Source organism: Athene noctua, chromosome 11, assembly GCF_965140245.1.
Source record: "Athene noctua chromosome 11, bAthNoc1.hap1.1, whole genome shotgun sequence".
Lineage (NCBI taxonomy): Eukaryota > Metazoa > Chordata > Aves > Strigiformes > Strigidae > Athene > Athene noctua.
This window is the reverse complement of record NC_134047.1, coordinates 12,151,064-12,169,608: the sequence shown is the minus strand read 5'-3', so window position 1 is coordinate 12,169,608 and position 18,545 is coordinate 12,151,064.

The following is an 18,545-nucleotide window of genomic DNA, read 5'->3' as shown; positions in this document are numbered from 1 at the left end:
ATCATCCTTGGATAGGAGGCAGGTACAAATGCAGATTATTCTTTTTGTAATTCTAAGATGGTGTAGCACAATTATGCATTTGATTTGCTCTTTTTAAACTTCCTGAGATGCTTTGTTGAGACTTTATTGAAATGTTATTGAGTTTCATTTGACCTGCTGTCACTGTACTGTCACATAAATTGGGAATAAATCTGACATATTTAAAATGCTTCAGAACAGCTTCTGCTTTCTAAGCCTGCAATTCCTCTGCAAGGTGATAAAACAACACACTGAAATCTGTGTTAATTTTTTTTCAGGGTGATTTCATGTAGATGGCCTGGCATGCACATTTCAAGCTTGTGTATTCTTTGAGCTGTCACCTAGGCTTTTCTCTGCAACTATGATGGCTAGAAACTTCATTTTACTGCTAAATAAAAACTGAGACTCTCATGAAACCTCATCTCTCCAGAAACTCTCACTACCAGAAAAACACAAATTATCACAAGGCCCTTCAATAAAAGAGATCATCAAGAGCAATGTACTTCCCAGTGAATTCCTCATTCAGGGTTTGATTACAAATGAAAGCAAACAGAAATGGAAAAGAGAACTCTTTAGTACGTCTGTTGGCTAGCCAGGTACTAGTGCTCTGCAGTTTCCTAGAAGTATGTGGTTGGGCAAATACCCTGCAATTTGATTCCTTGCTCCAGTTCTGCCCCACATTCACAGGGTGCTGGGTTGGGCTATTGGCAGCAGGTACAAGGCTGGTTTGGGAGACCCTGAGACTTTTTACAGTTACTTCACCCATCAGCTGAACACACAGGAGCCAGCCCCATTCTCTTCTAAAGGCTCCCTCTAGATCATCTGTCCAGTTTGATGTAGAGAGAGAAAGCTCAGCTTTGGGCTGCTGATCTTCTTTGGGTTGTCTTTAATTATAATTTTCTGGCTGGTAGCCTCACTGTCAATGATAACTGAGGAAGCAATTTTCACAGAAGGAGGAAATCCATTCCTGTGGTAAGTACAGAGGTAATAGAGCCAAAAGTTTTAGGTTCTCTTCCAAACTGCACTATACATACATTTCCTTTTTGCAGGGCAAATCATTTAACCTCTCTACCTGTTTGTCCTCATCTCTAAAATGAGGAAGGCAGAACTGACCCAGTTCTTATTTCAAATGGCGAATAGTTTCAAAGCATTTTGAAGTCATTAAATAAAAGCATTTCAAAAGGACAATGCGTTGTTCCTGTCACACGGCTATGTAACACGTAACGAGAGGTAAAATATGAAATCAAGGGAAGCTTAAATCCCTCCTGAAGCTTATAAAGGTTAATGCTCTGCCTTCAGATTCAGATGCGAGAACTGTCCTGAACATGCTGCATGTATTTAGGATGAACAAGGAATTGAGCTGACAAAAAAGCAGTTGCCTGTCTCTTTGCTTATAGAAGTTTTAACATCGTGATAAGAGCTTTTGCCTTAGTGACAAACAGACACACACACACTGGGATACATGTAGGTTTGGTGCCTTTTATCAAGGCTATGTCAGGTGAGGATCTGGCTCGAGTCCTTGTTCTACTTTTTCTTTTTCCTTCTCCTGTTAAAACTGAAACTATTTCACCATAAAGCTATTAATACTTCAAGAGGGAAGGGTGGTGACGAAAAGGCAGTCTCGAGGTACACAGGATGTAAGTCAGCTTTTGGACATCAGAGCAGAGTTCACATGCATTTTCTTTACAGGGTGGATTGGCTGATCTGTCATGCAGGCACCACAGCCATGATGAGAAAAGGGGCACCTAATGTTCTCCTTCAGGTTCAGCCACATCTGCCTCCATTTATCTTAGAATGAGGCATTGCTGTTGCCACTAGAAATTAACTCAGGGATGCATGAGTGCTACTAAGATCAGGGTCTGGGTGTGACACCAGATTATTGCCTTTTGTGCAGGAAAGAATGTCCTTGGAAGAGTTGGTAGGAATTTGTAACTGAAGGAAGCTAAGAGGAGCAACCCCAAGAGCCAGATTTTAACCTGAGAATGAAATTAAATAATGTATGTTCAAATAAAGTTCCTGAAATTCAGGATCAGAGGCCACACAGATATTTACTGCAAGCCCTGAAAAGAAACTTAATGTGCAGAGACTTGGTGAAGCTGCTCTGCAACAATTTCACAGAGGGAAAAAGCCAGTCCTAAAATACGGAGTTTGTTCCTGTAGACATCAGTGGGGATCTGCTGTTCCTATGTGCTGTTATATTGCCCACAGGAACTACATTTCTGACACATGAGTCAGACTTGTAGCTCAGAGTCCAACACATACCATCAGCATGGAGGGGAATGCCAGCCAGAGGAAAGTTTACAGGACTTTTTTTGTCGACTCTTTGAATACACCTAATATTCAACCTGACTGCCCTGGTACCGCACCTTGCATATGGCATGAACCAACCCGCTTGGCAAGCTCAACCACTGACCCGTTGTTTCAGTTCCCCAGACACAGCATAGTGGGTCGGGTCAGCTACCAAGAAGGCTCCCTCGCAGCAGGCTTATGATTGTCCTTGCACATATTCCTACATCAGCCCTGTCTTTTCCTGTATGTGGTGTGGGGCTCCTGTCATTCGTACACTCACGCGCTTCTGTAACAGAGCAGAGTAATATGATAACAGGGTTTTATTTGGGGCCTGTCTTCTCACTGCTCCCCTCTCTGCACAACCTCTCCAAACTCCCCACTAAATCTTCTGCTTGCTTCTTAAGCAAGGCTAGATTCAAGATAAAGAGATTTTTACTTATTTTTGTAAGGACATGAACCAAGTGGCCAGAGACACTCAGAGACTCAAGACAAGCCTGAGTGCATGAGGATGACACACAAATTTGGGACATATGACTGAATGTAGTGGGATCCTGGACATGTCTCTTAGGGCTCAGAGTTGGCCAAACTCTGCTCAACATGGGGTCTGAACGGAGAATCAAAAGGACCAAACCTCCTCTTCTGAATCCTCCAGAGATAACCTGTAGTCTAAGTACAACTTCCATATGGACACGGACCCCAAATCTTCAGTCTCTTGCCTCTATAGAGCCAAACTGATGTTTCTAGGTGCATTTAGTCCAGTAGGATTTACATTTTTAATACAGTTCATTGTTCTCCTGACAGAGGTGGGATTTCTAGCAGTAAAGTGTCCACTGATCCCCAGGAAAACAACTGTCCAGAACAGAGGAAAGAAAATTAAATGCCACATTGATACTGCCCATGTACCTCTCTCCTGGAGAAATTGTGCCCATTTATTCTGTGAGAATGAGGTGTGTTTTGTATTAATGTCCTAGATCCAAGCCATTCTTTCAGAAGGTGCTCCCTTGTCTCCCACTTCCCCTCTCCCATTCTCATTTATCAGTCAATGTCTTGCGTAGTAAAACATGTTTTATAGGATTCTCTTTTTTCTTTAGTAGAGAGGAAGACAGGACCATTTTGACTGTCTATACAAGATTAAAAGCTTTTCCTGTGTATTCCTGTATTTAGCTCACAGGAGGCTGTTTTGTTTAGGCTTTGGCTTTTTTTTTTTTTTCCCAGGATGTTCTGTCTGCCACCAGGGAATCTTGCAGACTGTGGATCACACAGTTTAGGTGCTCTGAAAGTTGAGCTGGAGTCATTTGGTTCAAACCAGGGGAGTTGCTTTATCCATTGCTGAAAGGATGTGTCATATATTTATAATCACTCAGTGCAACAGCAATCCCCACCCTGTTCCCATCAGTAAACATGGAACGGAGGGCAGTTTACCAAACAGGACCTGCCAAAATATAACCACAAGGATGAGTAACCTCAAAATATGTTTTTCATGAGAAATTTGCACGGTGCTGGGGTTCATGGTCTTGTGTTACCTCCCTATTACAAGTTCTGGTTAGCCTATTTGAGACAGGGCAGGGACATGTTTGGAGCAGGATGGAGAATAGCTACAGTCCTTGGATGAGGGTATTTTCAGAGTCTGCAGCAAGTAATAGACCCTGTGTCAGACTGTAGCCAAGTAGAGAGTTCCCTGGACAATTTTAACTTATGTTCAAAACCACTTTGATGGACAACGCTTTTTCAGTCCAAATGATTATTAAATTGTTGAGACAAAGTGAGCAAAGAATCTCAGATTACATTCCTGGGAGCTGGGCATCATATTGGCAGCTGGAAATCTGGCTTCTTCCAGTTAGTGTCAAAGCCTAATATTTATTTAAAGCTAGGCTTTGTAGTGCTCTTTATTGTATTTAGAATATTTTCTTTCAGTCTCAGGGAAGCTGCCAACTCATCTTAGCCAAACATGACTCCTGCAACCTAAAACTATTGCCTTGTCACATTCAGCCCATTTCTGGGGGACCAAATTAGGAACATATCAACTGATCTATATATTGCAGAGCCAGCCAGTTATCAGCCAAGGTTGATAAGCTGCTCTGCCCAGCAAGTGCTAACAGTCATCTATGCTGAAGCCAAAATTAGGACAGAGCTCTACCAAGGAAACAGAAGTAGCTTCATTACACTCAGGGGAGCTGAAGCCTGAGGCTGGCTGAGACACACAGGACGCCCACCCATTGCTATGAACCAGAAAGTTTGTCCTATTAACCCCCATCCCATGGGAAAATGGAAGGAGGTTCAGTGAGAAATACAAGGCCCACAGTTCTGTGAAGGAGCTGGATTATTACTGCTCTGCTCACACTGTCTGAACAGTCTTCTAATAGTTTAATGCATCTGAGTCACCATTAAGCCAGGAATGACCTACTAATCAATAAGCAATAGCCAACAACAGAGATGGTGACCATTTGCTCTTGGTGGCTACTGGAGAAAAAGACTAGAAGACATCAGCTGAAAGTACAATGCTGGATGGACAGTAGAAAACAGATCTTAATGTGTGGTCAAACAGCAGAGTGGGTTGATGGGTGAGATATGAGTGATGTCTAAGAACAGATCATTCCGGACAGCTGTCAACCAAACTGCAGAGCCTGCCCTAGAAACAGCAACTGAGCTTGATGATTAAATGAATAATTGCTTAATCACCAACACTGCATGCTTATGATTAATGTGGAATATCATGAAAAAAATTGTGGGGCAGGAAACAGAAGATGGAACATGTAAGTGGAAATAAATCCTTATTATTTGCTCAATATAGGCCTTGGAAATCACGTGTGCACTGAGCGAGCATTACAGACATGTTCCATATCTACATACAAACAGAAAAAAAAGAAGGACTATAGAAATATAATAGAAACTTAATATACAAATAAATAAAAATACTAAATAATAAACACTAAATAGATCAAGTACCACCCTATGGTGTCAAGAGATGTGCTGTAGTTTTGCAGGACCAATCCTATGGCTGGTACAATACTAAAAGGTCTCTCTGTTTACCTTTAGTTATAAGGATGCTGCACTGAGGCCATACTTTGAAGTGGTCTCTCTTGAAACTCGGAGATGGGGTATTGTACTGGTACAACAGACCAAAATCTCATTGTAAGGAAGGTCGGAAAGTCTGTGACTGCTATCACAACTTGAAGAATTAAGTGTTTATTCCATCTCTTTTTTCCATGTCAGTGATAAAGTTCTAGTATGTTTTTGAAGGAAAAGGAATCACATTGCCCAGATCTCCTTGACTGCCTTCTGGTTTTGCACTCTGTAGTCCCACAAAAGACATACAGGCACACACATACATACAGAGGCTAGAATCTACCTTGAAAAAAACCCAAAAGCCTGGCATCATCATCTGGCACATCCACTTAATTCCAAGAGCTTGGACTTTAAGGAAAATGCACTATAGTTGCCAGAGTCACTAACCCCTGAACTTCAGCTCTCACACACATGTGAGTTGCCCAGACAAATCTAGGATACTCGAGGTCTCGTAAGAAAAACGCATCCAACCCTGTCCTTTCTCTCATGCTGGTGTGAAGCCTCACAGCAGCTTCTGTCACAAAATGCATTTTTTCCAGTTCCTTCTAAAGCTGTAGGCAGAGAGCACAATATGAAAGTATGAGTTGCACAGCTAATCTGCAGAACTCATTACCACAAAATGACATCCAAGTCAAGGGCTTAGCAGTGCTGCATGCACAAGGGGAGGACCCATGGTTGCACAGAACTGTGTAAAAACCTACAGTGATAAGGGAACGTTATGCTGTAAGGTGTCCACCAATTAGCATTTGGCTCAGAATCTAATTGGCTCAGAGAGCAAAGCCCATTACAGGCAGATGACTTCACAATTTTTACTTAATGGAGTTGTCCTTTTCCTCCAAAGTATTGTTACAATATACCAACAAAGGTAGAACACTGGATTTGATATTGATCTCAGCCATTACAGAAATTCCTTTGTTTCTGTGTCTCAACAAGAATATCTGTGTATGTCATTTGAAGAATATCTATTTTATTTATTTCCCATATTCTCATCCCATTCTCCATTTTTATAGATCTACTGGCATAGAAGTTGGATGCTTCAGAAAATGAGGTTAACCTCTGACCATAAATTACTGCTCCCTCAGGAGGAAGTGGTAATATAAAAGGAAACTGCCACAACTACAGTGGAGGACAGCAAAGGCAGACAGACCAAGGGTTGTACAAATTACAAAACCACCAGTCCCTGAAACCTATACCAGGACTAGCCATGTAAATAATAAAGTGTGACATAAACACACACAAAGTTGGACTGAGTTTGGCCAGAACAATCGTTCGTATGCCAAGAAAAATAAGCATCTTTCCCATTTTCCCTGGAGTTTCCTATATAATGGCTCTCCGGGCCTCTGTCACATCAGAAACAACATGTGGCAATAGACCACAGGCAGCTGAAAAGAGAAACGATCAAATCATCTGTAGCATTGCTTTTAACTATCATATCATACAAGAACAGAGGACAAGATAGCCCTTGGTAACGGTGGCCTGTCCAGGATAAATCAGAGTGAATGCATAGATGAATGCACTACCAGATGCCCATCGTGATTTCTGTATCAAGATTGTGGGCTCATCTCAGTCTGTGATGGGAATTAATCCATGTGAATTTACATGCTTAACCTGAGACCTTTTAAAGGAATGAGAAAGAGATAAACATCTTCTTTACGATCAATTCTTCTCTAAGGCACCTCAGGTTGAGCTTCTGAGCATGGAGGGAGCTAAAATCACTGCCATTTGGGGGAAAGTTACACAGGTCAGTTGTAAGAAGGGAAAGGAAAGAGAGAATTAAATTCTACAGGGCTGTGGCTAGCGAAGACAGTGTTTCCGAATGAGTGGTTTATGGTCTTTGTTTGGGGGTGTCATGCACAGGTGGCTTCTTAAAGCATTCTGGTGAGAACCAAGCACAAAGTGTGATCGTGGGTGAAAACAAAATCTGAACTAAGCACAGAAATAAACACTCACGCACTTAGGAAATTTGTCTCAGAAAGGCTCCCTACATTTCCTAAATAGTTTCAAGAGTGCTTTCTGCTTTCCTTCTCTTTTTTCTTGGCTGATGGGAAACTCTCTATAGTTGTCCTAGAATATATTATGGGTTTATGGGGGGACAAAATCTTCCCCACCTCAGCTGACTCCCATTTCTGCAGGCTTAGCCTGTCCAGCACTCCTTGAGGCTTTTTGTTCCATAGGTGCAGAGGAACTTATTGGTTCTTTTATTACCATCAATTTAGAAACTGATCTCCATTGGAAAAGGTTAAAAAAATTAAGGTGATACAGAACAGCTTCAATGCCAGGACTGGCTAAGCAAACTGTGAGTTTCCAGTCTGGAAAATAGGGGAGGGAGGGAGTGGGATGATGTGCGTCTAGAAAATCATGGGAGTGGCATGAGGAGTGTGAGGAAGCAGCAAGAGCTGCACTGAGAAACCTGGGGAGCAGTAATGAAACTAGCAGGTAGCATGCTGAAAATAAGCCAAAGAAGATGTTTCTGCGTGCATCTTGCAGACAGACTACGGAAAACCTTGCTGTGGGTACTAAAAGCACACATGCCCTCAAGAAGAGAGTGGTTAAGGTCATAGCAGCCAAAGACACCAGGAGTTATTAAGCAAAAAGATACCACCTCTCAGTCAGCATGTGCCCAGATGGTTGCAGGCTGGGAAACTAATCCTGGAAAAGACTATTTCCTTGTTGCCTTCTTAAATGCCTCCAGTTTGAACCACTGTCAGACATGATGATGGAGCAGACGAATCTTTGGTATGATATACTACGGATGGTCTTATGTTCTAAAATGTTTTTGTGCTAAATGGAGAACATACAGGAAGCTGCTTCTCCCTCACTTATTCCTTTGTGCAGTTCCCAACTGAGCATCCTTAGATATGCACTGCCTCTCTGCAACCATTTGCAGGCAGGCATTCCGCAGGTTTTAAACCTACCTCTCTTTCCCCTCCTGTGCAAAGAACAGAAGGAATGTCAGTGGACAAAGAAAAGATTTGCTGCCTTTGCGCTCAGAGCAGCCTAGTCTTTGCAGCCATGGCAGCAGCCCCCCACTATGGTGCGCGAGCCCACTGCTGGAGGCACACAGGGACCTGGCTGCTCCCATACTGTTGGCTCTCCTCCTGATTTCCAGCTGCTAAATCGTATTAAAAGAAGGTAGGACTGTAACTGAATAATATGACTTTTCAGTGTAAGCAAGTACCATAGTTGCCAGAGGGATGTGGCCCATGGAAAGAAGGAAGCCAAGATACTCACCCAGGGGGAGGGAAGTGTTCAGTGGACACTCACTATTAAAATGAGATCCATGCTTTTTTTCCTCTTCTAAACCACTTTCCCTATCTTGCTTTTTGTTTGGAGGTGGTGGAGGAGTGAGATCAACATTGCTATGAGACTGAAGCAGTAAATAATTCTTTATCATCATAACATTGCAAACCATTGCAAAATCTCTACTGCTGTCCAGGCCAACACATGTAATAAGCTACTGCCAAACAGGATGGCAAAAAGCAAGTATTAGCAGCTGACCCTGGAACATTTTCCTTGTCATTCAGGGGCATTGCTTTCTTGACTCAAGGAAGAGGACAAAGAACAGTCAAATCACACAGAATTGAGTTAATATCAGAGCTGTAAAAATGTCATGACATTACTTCAGCTCGGGTTTCCGGGGCTATGAAAAGGGATTTGAAGGATGCTATTATTCAGCCATCAAGCTGTAGCATTATTTTGATATTCATGGGACTAAAAGAAAAACTCTTCTAGAAGAATGCTATATGCTTTAACACAGGCTAATAATTTCAGTCTACAGTTCGTGACCATACTCCAACAATCTATGGCAGACAACTCATTTGTTACTCAATTACATGTCACAGAAGGACAGACAGTGTATAGCAGCATAGCTCTATTGATTTTGCCAATATACACTAACAGAGGATGCAGCTTATATATTTTTAAACAATTTCCATAAAACAGTGTTAGATTTGTACGGAACCTTGGTGGTTTCATGCCTATTAAATTTTAATACAGTGCATAAAATTGGCAGAAAATACCTTATGAAACAGTCTTTGTTACATCTCTTTATCAATTTCCATTTGCCAGATTCTGCTACCTTTATGCATTTTGAATAGTCCCTTACTCCTGAAACAGTCCCACTGAAAATGATGGGTTTTCTGAGACCACTGCAATGTACCTCTAATGGAGTAACAAAACCCACTGAAATGGAGTAACAAAGCCAACACTGCTAGGGAATAAAAAGGTGTGCTGAATCCTACCCCACAGGTACACCTCCAATACAATTATATTGTCTCCTTGCAATTTTAAAAACCTGCACCTTGCCTCTTTCCACACGAACTATCATCAAGAAAGTGGGAGTGATATTATTAAGAAGTATGTTCCCTCCAGTTTGACCTGGGTCAAGCCTGCTACTCCCTAGAGCAGGGTGCTGCAGTACGTGTCAAACACAGAATAACACAATGGCTGTAGTTTGCTTGTGATGAAACCCAAGTAGCACAGAGTAATAGTGGCACTGTGCAGGGACACAGTGCCAGGGACAGCACAGTAGCTAGGCATAGACATGCAGCATAACTGTTCAAACAAGCAAGGAGGGTGAAAGTACAGCACTACCGGTAACACTACAAGAAAGGCTGACAGGGTAGGACAGGCTGTGAAGACAGATCAGGGCCATGCTGAAGCAGGAAAGCAGCAGAAGAGCTGGTGGGGTGGGGGGTGCGCAGATTGGTGACAAAAGGGGAGCAGACAGGTCACTGTGAGAGCCAGTATAACTTGAAAAGAGCTGGGAGCACATGAAGGGCTTCATCATGCAAAAGAGGATGGAGAATGATGTAAGAGAACTGAGGGGAAGATCTGAAAACATGTGATGAGGCCATGGGGAGCTGTGGGAGAAATGAGAGAAAGTCTTTTTGCCTTTAGCTGATGTGAAGGCAACGGTCAAATCTTTCTGAAGAGGCTCTGCTGTCGGTGTTGGTGCTCATGCCAGTTGGCTCCAGCAAGCAGCATTTGTCAGGGGGAAATAGGAAGCTTGGTTATGAATTCTGAAGAAAAGACTGAAAGGACAACTGCTTTCCTTAGTGCTCTGGGATAATGCTGGGAAGGAAGAGGCAGCTCTCAGCCTTGCAACATCCCCACGAACCCACTGGTGATGTCAGGATACCTCAGTGGCTCATCTCCCAAGACTGCCTCTTCCTTCAAAAGAAGCTGCTAGTTTAATCCTTCTGCAGGCTAAAGATGTCACCAGTAAAATCCCCATATCACCTGCACGGTGTCAGTTTATGGACTGCAAATAAGTCAGTGAAGTTTGCTCCTTTAAAAGTCATTTATGATCCCGTAGGAATGTTATATGAGTGCACAACGTCATGGAGTAAGGGTGACACACTGTGTGGACAGAGAGAAGTGCAATTCCTCCCTTCCTTCCCAAATTTTTTTTGAGAGATTTGGTCCTTTTTTTTGAAATCTGAGTCTGAACTGAGGCAAACCCAAAGCAGTCCCAGTGGAGCTCTCCTTTGGTCCCTTCCTGCAAAATGGCCAAAGCCTCCTAGGTGAGCTCCTCCATGCAGCATCACTGCTGCCGTGGCAGCACAACCTGCCTTCACGCCAAGCACCCCCATCTTGGATTAAGCCAGTAGCAAGGGGCAATAAATCCGAGGATGTCCCTTGACTCTGGAGAAGATGATGAAGTTTTCTGCAACCTACTAACTGCTGCCACAAATCTATGGTAATGAGAGACACGTAGCTTCAGAGCAAATGCGCAGTTAGCTGCAGATGACAATTTCTCCAGCAGTCAGTGTGGACTCCACGCTGTGCAGAGAAATGGAGCAAGTCTGGCTCAAGGAGCTTAAAGCTAAAAGAAAAAAGATTAAGCAGCAGTTTCATGCTTTGGTTGCATTTTTAAAACAGACTGTGAGTTTAACTCTCATCTGAAGAAAGTACTACCTTACACACAACTAAAAACGTTGCTGTGATTAGAGATCTCGATCCTAATTGCTAAACACACCGGCCAAGAGACTAAAAGACAAGTACTTGTACAAAGAAATGATAAGAGAAGCAGAGATGAGAAATGCACAAGTCAGTCTTCAGAGCCCACTTTGCTGATTTTTAAATCCTTGTTTTTCCTATTGAAGGTCCTTGCTATTCCCACCTCTGTCTTTTAGTGTATGAAATAAATGCAGTCAGTATTTTTCATTCTTCCTGATGCCCAGAAGCAGCTCTGTATAAAAGAGCCTTGTGGCATTGTTAGAAATATTAAGGCTTTTAAAAACCACCTGCTTTGTTCTTTAAATTTTAGTAAACAGGCTGCGAGATGGCAGGTGCATGGTCTCCAGAAAACACAATGTTTTAGTTTTTTTAAAAAGGAGAAGTAGCAATTATTTCTCACTTGTGAACTTCACTTGTTACTGAACATTATGGGCAGAAACAAGCAGAACTCACCTGCCATGGGATACAGGCTTTACTGTGCTGCAGTTTCAATTCAGCTTGCCAGGTCCAGTCAGTCTCATCTCTATGCCATGCTACCATAGGGTGCTGTAGTGACATTCTTCTCCCATTTAACCCTGAAGTACATTCTCACCTCGCTAGAAAATCTAGTATCTTGCCAGGCTAAGACTCCTTGTTCTGGTTAACAACAGTACTCGATAGCTGGTGTTACTGCAGAGTCTGTAGCACAGCATTCATGAGACCCCCATGCCTTTAGGATATATACTTAACCCAGCTTTACAGAAAGCATTGGAAGGACAGAGATTAGTGACTTTTCTAGAAACATACAGGTGAGCTTTGGTGGAGGAGCAGTTTGAAACATGCTATTGAACCAGAGGCTTATGCCCTGACAACTAGATCATTCTTCCCATGTAACTCTGACATCCCATTGAGTTTAAGAGACTTCAAATGGAGAAGCTTGGAGAAGGCAGAGCACCAAACTGGAAGAATATATCTGACTTCATTTACAGGCAAAATTGCAGAGTGCAGTTGCTGAGAATGGCAAGGTCTTGCTAGCTTTTTTTTTAGAGGAAACAGCATCCAAGAAGTGTATACTTTATCTCTGAAATTCATAGCATGGATTGTGCTGAAACAAGGGCCTGAGCTGTGCTCCCTGGCCGGGGTGGTGACTCCCAAGAGACAAAGGAGAGCCTGTTGTCTCCAGCTCCACACAGCCGCTCAGACTCGCCGGTCCTGAGCGCTATTCCTGGCCTTGCGCTGACTCACTCGGTGACCTTGCTGAGAAAGACTCTTAGATCCAAGTCTGCCTGCCTGTAAAAAGCCATCACGGTCTCCTAAGATCGGATTCTAGTTGAAGCATAGACGGTGAACAAATATGAAATATTTCTTCTGCTTTCCTTTCAACAGCCACCCCTGGGGTGAGCAGGAACCGGACAGATAGAAGAAACTGTCCTGCCGTCCTCCTATAAGCTCCATCTGCACCTCCTTCCTTAATTTTGCAATTAACTGTGACAATGAGTCTTGTTTTAGCAGTGCCCTATGGTGCACCAAGTCCTGTCTGCAGCCTTGAGGCAGGTGCTTACTCTCCTGAAGCACTTTCTGTTTATATTGACAGCTGTTCATAGCTGCCCTCTGTTCTCTTCAGTGTGACACCTCATCCTTTCCAGGTAGTGGTGGCTGGCCTTGGTGAGAGGACACCAAAGCTGCTAGCATGCGGCTGGGCAAAGAGAGGCTTTCTGCTAGGGGAGCCAGGACAGGTTTGGGTTTTCTGCTTTGAGATTCCAGCCTGGCAGCTGATGCTGCTGACCTATGCAAGGACAACATGTGAAGCTTAGATCTCTTATCTGATGTGGGACATAGCTACCTTTTGGAAAAAAATGCATTGTAAACAGATTCCCTTTGTTATTTTACTAATACCACTCTGTTCTGTTCAAGGTGATTTTTAAAATCTAGTTTAATCATTGCTAGTTATGCTTCTTCATCTAGGTTCAGAGCCAAACCTCATTAAAGGCAATGGGAATCTTTGCATTCACTTCTATTCGCTTCTGTTGGCTTTAGCTCAAGCTTTTATTCAGTCCCTCTTGGCTTGGACAATGAAGATCAGTGATGGCAGTTTCACTATCAGTGCCTTTGTGCCACCATGTCTCATTTCTAAAACCTTCAGCACAATGTCCATTTGTCTTCAGCAACTGCTTCCTTTCAGATTTCAAAAATAAATAAGTCCATGGAAGAAACATTTCTTTTGGCTCTGCACTGGCTGAAAGCTCATTTGCAGACATTTTAATTTTGGTAGACAGTGTCTCTTTGATTCTCTCCATCAACTCAGCACACCAGCCGGCTATTTTTGCCTCTGAGGCTTGGCTGCACTGAGTCATGTAGCTCGCTCTGGTTTACTTTGGAGTTAGTGTAATAAGCGTAATAGTGGAGTGCTAGTGATAATCTCAATGCTCATCCTATGGAGTCAAGAGGCATTTGCTTGTGAAATCTGACACAAAGGTGGCAGCTCAATGAAAGGAGTGCTGAGCATAGTCTTGCAGCATATGCAACAAAAAGAAAAAACAGAGTCATAATTAATGACCTTCACATCACTGGAAGATTACCACACGCTCTCTGACGGCTGGATTGTGTAGCTTTGTTGGGGCCTTGCTGGCGAGTGGGACATCTGGGGCTGTCCTGGCCTCTCCCAACTGGCCTTCCAGGTCAGTGCTGAAGGGAACATCTCACCTTGCTCCAGATGCTAATCTATGGTTACTTCTATCACTAGAGGTAGCAAACAGGGTGAGAAAATAGTCCAGTACAGGCTGATCCAAAACTCCCACTAAAGTTTGCACTAGGCAGCATGAGGAAGGGAAGGCTGGAGCAGGGTGTACCATTTATAACACAGCTTTTAAAAATCTTTGAACTAAGCATCAGTACATGGTAGGTCTTAAACGAGAAACTGGGGCACAGTGCCCCTCTGGTAGCAAGATAAAAAGCTCACAGAATAGGAGTCCAGCCTTGTACTATTGGTTGAATTAACCCTAACACTTTTGTGATCAATGTGGCTAGTGTCTTGATTAATGTGAGTGCTCTAGAATCACCAGTGTTTTTCTGTCTTGCCACTGTCAAGGACTCTCTGTGCTTTTTCTTCCTCTAAGGCTTCTCTCCCTCCACTCCAGTTATTTGAATCAGACAGGTCTAATTGGGGATTGTGCTTTGGAGATGTGAGCAGAAACCTTCAGTGTAAAGGGAATGTCTGCAGAGTACCATGGATATGAACTGTGTTTCTCATTCTCAGTCTTAGTGGTAAGAAAATCCTGCTTTATCCCCAAAGAGAGAGAGAGAGAGTAAGAGGGAATTAGAATCCAAAGAAAAATAAATAAAATGAGAATTCTTAGTTGCTCACTCTGAGAAGTACAGCTGGATGAAACCCATTTTTCTCACACTTTGAAGTTCATATTCTGGCGAGGGAAAACCTTTCACATGAAATCTGGCCTCTGTCTGAGGAAGGTCACTGCAGAGAGAAGATCTGGATGAAGGTACCTCAAAGGGATGAAATATTTTTCTTACCTCAAATGCTGTGTATGGATGAAACCTGGCTCATGAATTTCTTCCTCATTAGGTGGATATCTTTGTCTTTCTGCCACAGACTTTAGCAGAACAAAAATAGTGATCAAACCCTGTGCCTGTCTCCTTTTGTTGATGGCTATTTATTTTCCTTAACATTTCTCTTGTTTTGTACTCTTGGCTCAGAAGTCTGTCTACTGCTCCAAACCAGTTAATTCTTCCTAAGAGCTGTATGGGCCCAAGGCCTAGATGATATTTATAAACTGTAAGGATCTCCCCAGGCAGACTCAGTTATAAAGGCTTTGAGTCGAACAGCTACAAGGAGATGCTCAAAGACAACCTCAGAGAGAAAACACAAAGAGATGGAACATCACACATTTCCCCCATGTTAAAGTTTAAAAAAAGAGAGTACAGTTCAAAGTGCTGTATAATGGGAGGTAAGTAATCTTGATCCTTTAATCTTCCATGTTTCCAGCAAAAGGATGGAATATTCTGCTTTCCTCTGGCATCTGAACACATGTGTTTAAGAAGTTTTTTTGGCAGGTCCACACATCTTTGCACCAGTGCTAGTGCAAGAAAGACTGCATGAGGGAAGAGCAGCAGGGCAGGCTGGGACTGGGGCTCAGACAGCAGCGGATGCAAGCAACGACAAGCCTTGACTGGACAGCGAAGGAGAAGCCTGTCAGGATGCTAAGCAGGGATGGATAGAAGGTCACACCAGAGAAAAACTCCTCATTTTGACAGTTTTTAAACAAAAATAAAATTGCTTGCAGTATATTACTTTACTTTTGCTTTGTTGTTGTTGTTAAAAGTGACTGACAGGACTCTTCTAGCTTTGCTTTGTGGCTTTGGATAATTCATTAAACCCTTCTTTGTCTTGTTTTCCCTTCTTGTATAAAGAAGAAAGTTGCACAGAAACTCTGTTAATGACTCTGTGTGCTTCCTGTCCTTCCCTCTGAAGCTGCCATCCCACAGAGGAGCAGCACGTCAACAGAAACGTGTCCATGACTCTGCTGGCCCCACAACTCCCGCTATTAGGCTTCTAATCGCCTGCGTACTACTGTGTATTTGAACAAAGATGTGCAGGAAATGTTTTTCCCAGCTAGAGTAACATTTTGTTCCCATTCTGTGTGTGAGCCAAATGGCGTTTTGTTGTGGCCTTATTTTCTGTTTTTTTCAAGACAAAGGAATAAATAAGCAAACATGTCTGCAAGAAGCTGAATGAAACAATCAAAGGACAGCCAATGGACTTGTTGCACCGAGGACTCCTGCAAGATGTGAGAGTACAGCTCTCGGACCTAATTCAGGCTAATGTCTTAAAACCAGACCTGGTACACACCAAGTTGCAGGCAAGGCTGGGATGGTGCTTTCTTTCCCTAGAAACTGTATCCCTACCAAAAGTTATTCCAAACTGAGACTTCCCACAGAAGCTTTCTGTTTTGATAACATGCCATTTTCCAATGAAAAATATTTTCATCAAAAAGTTCCCCACCCTCTTTTCTCACAGACTGCCAATGTTAACTTGGCTTTTGATCCCCAAGAGACTAGAGGATGTGTGTCTATAAAAGACAGTCTGACCAGATTGTGGAGAGAGGCACATCCAGCTATGACTTTGTAGCTCTGCTCAGGACTAAGGCAGCTACCACTGGCAATGCTACCATCTGCGCGAGGGGATGTGGGACTTGGGATGGACTATGTATCCTGCCAAGTAATGGATTTACTTTTGTTTACTGGCTTGGGACCCATATATAGCCAGCACCTTGCCTGTCTTGGAGGTCAGCATATGCCTCCAAGGCACTCTATACATTAAAAAAAAATAACAGCTGAATTCATGGGACATGCACTGATTTATCCCAGAACAATGCAGTCAACTGGAAGGCACATTTGCAGTGTCCTGCCTGTTCCATCACCTCTTCTGGGGGCTTGAATTTACGGGACATGGAAAGCTGTCCATCCAAAGAGTGATCTAGGTCCTCTTAGGAAAATTATAAAGAACTTGATACAGCACACTGCAACGACAATTTACTGGCTTGCCAACTTACTGTCCTTAGAGGTATCCTTCTCCTCACCTACCAAAGATCACTCACACAAGAAAAATGTCTTTCAATCCATTATAGCGTTCTGCTTGCTTCTCTTTCTGCAGGCAAAGCTCAGTGCTGGAAGCCCAAGCTGGTGCTCACTAGCATAGCACACAGTTGTGAATACCATCTCTCTCCAACTGAAAGAGCATGAGCTGCTTTGAAGAATACATCCGATTTGCAGAACATGCCTCTGGTCAGGACTGTTTCCCTCAATCTGATAGGAAAGGCTGTCCTGGCGTCCAAGTGCCTCTACCTGAAGACACAGGGCAAAATTAGCCATCTAAGATTTAGGCTTATAGGCTAAACTTGTCTCTTCCCTCTGCTATTGTTGAAGTTCGCCAAGATGGGGTGCGTCAGAATAGCCTATCTCAGCAGTCACTAAGCAGGGCAGCCTAGATGACTAGCCCAGATTAGACACTTAATATTCGGACAGCTGTGTTTCGGTTAGACACATCTGACTAAGGCTAAACACAGCATGCAGTAGAGTATGTAATTCCAGGCCATGCTCTGATCAACAGCCATTCCCTCTGCTATGCTTCCTAGATACATGCTTACTTATGACGAACACTGAGAGGAGCAAGACAAAGCGAAGGAGTTCCCAGCTCTGGTATCAACCCCTGCTAAGGGGATAAAAGGGAAAAATTAATGTAATCCTCTATGTCAGTCTGATGTCATAAAGGATGGAAGATACTCCAAGGGCTGGCCAGACAAGTCCCTGGGTCACTCTAGTTAGCGCAGGTCTTAGAGACTACACTGCCTTGGTCCTACAGAACACATAGTGCTTCATGGTTCATGAGGCCATAGCCCTGATAATCCAGCCAAATTCTTACAGGTTATTGCTTTCCATCCCAGCTGTCTAGTATTTCCACCAGACAGTGCAATCTTGACTTCCATGTTATTATTATTTTATTTAGTTATGGTCATACTGATACAACTGCCAGGTGCCTTTGCACTTCATTAGGAAGTGAAATTACCTTTTCTAGCCCTACTTCAATTCCCAGGAGTATTGTGAGGCTAAGATACTTGTTAATGTTAGTAAGGTGCTTTGAGTTCCTCAGACAGAATTGTCACGGCAAAACAAGCTGTACAATTATGAAGAGGTTCTAGTCCAGTTAGCAAACCACTTTTCCCATCTGTCCATACAGAACATGCTGTTGTCTTAGGGAAGTCTGCTATGCTTTGGAAAAGCTCTAACAGGTTGCTACAGGCATATGAAGATGCTCAGGAACAAAATGTGCCATTCTTACAAATGAATTTTTGATTTTGAATATTTTGAGGGAGAAAATAAAGAATTAAAAATAGTTCCCAGGACCATTTGGCCAAGTTCTCCCATCAAATCCCTTGCAAAACTACACAAAATAAGCATTTCATCTCCATTAAAAGATCAATGAAGTTTATCAACAGATAAAAGACTATCTGGGGCATTACACAAACACAACATGATTGCTAGCAGCTGGTCAGTAACCTCCAATGAATTCTTAAACACCTGCCTGTAAGTCAAAAATAAACTACAATTCTACAATTAAGCTAGAATTTTCATTCTTCAGTTAAGCTTCCTGTAAGATTGGTCTTTACTATTATCCATAACTATTCAGAAGTCTGTTACCGCAACACAGATCTGGGGGG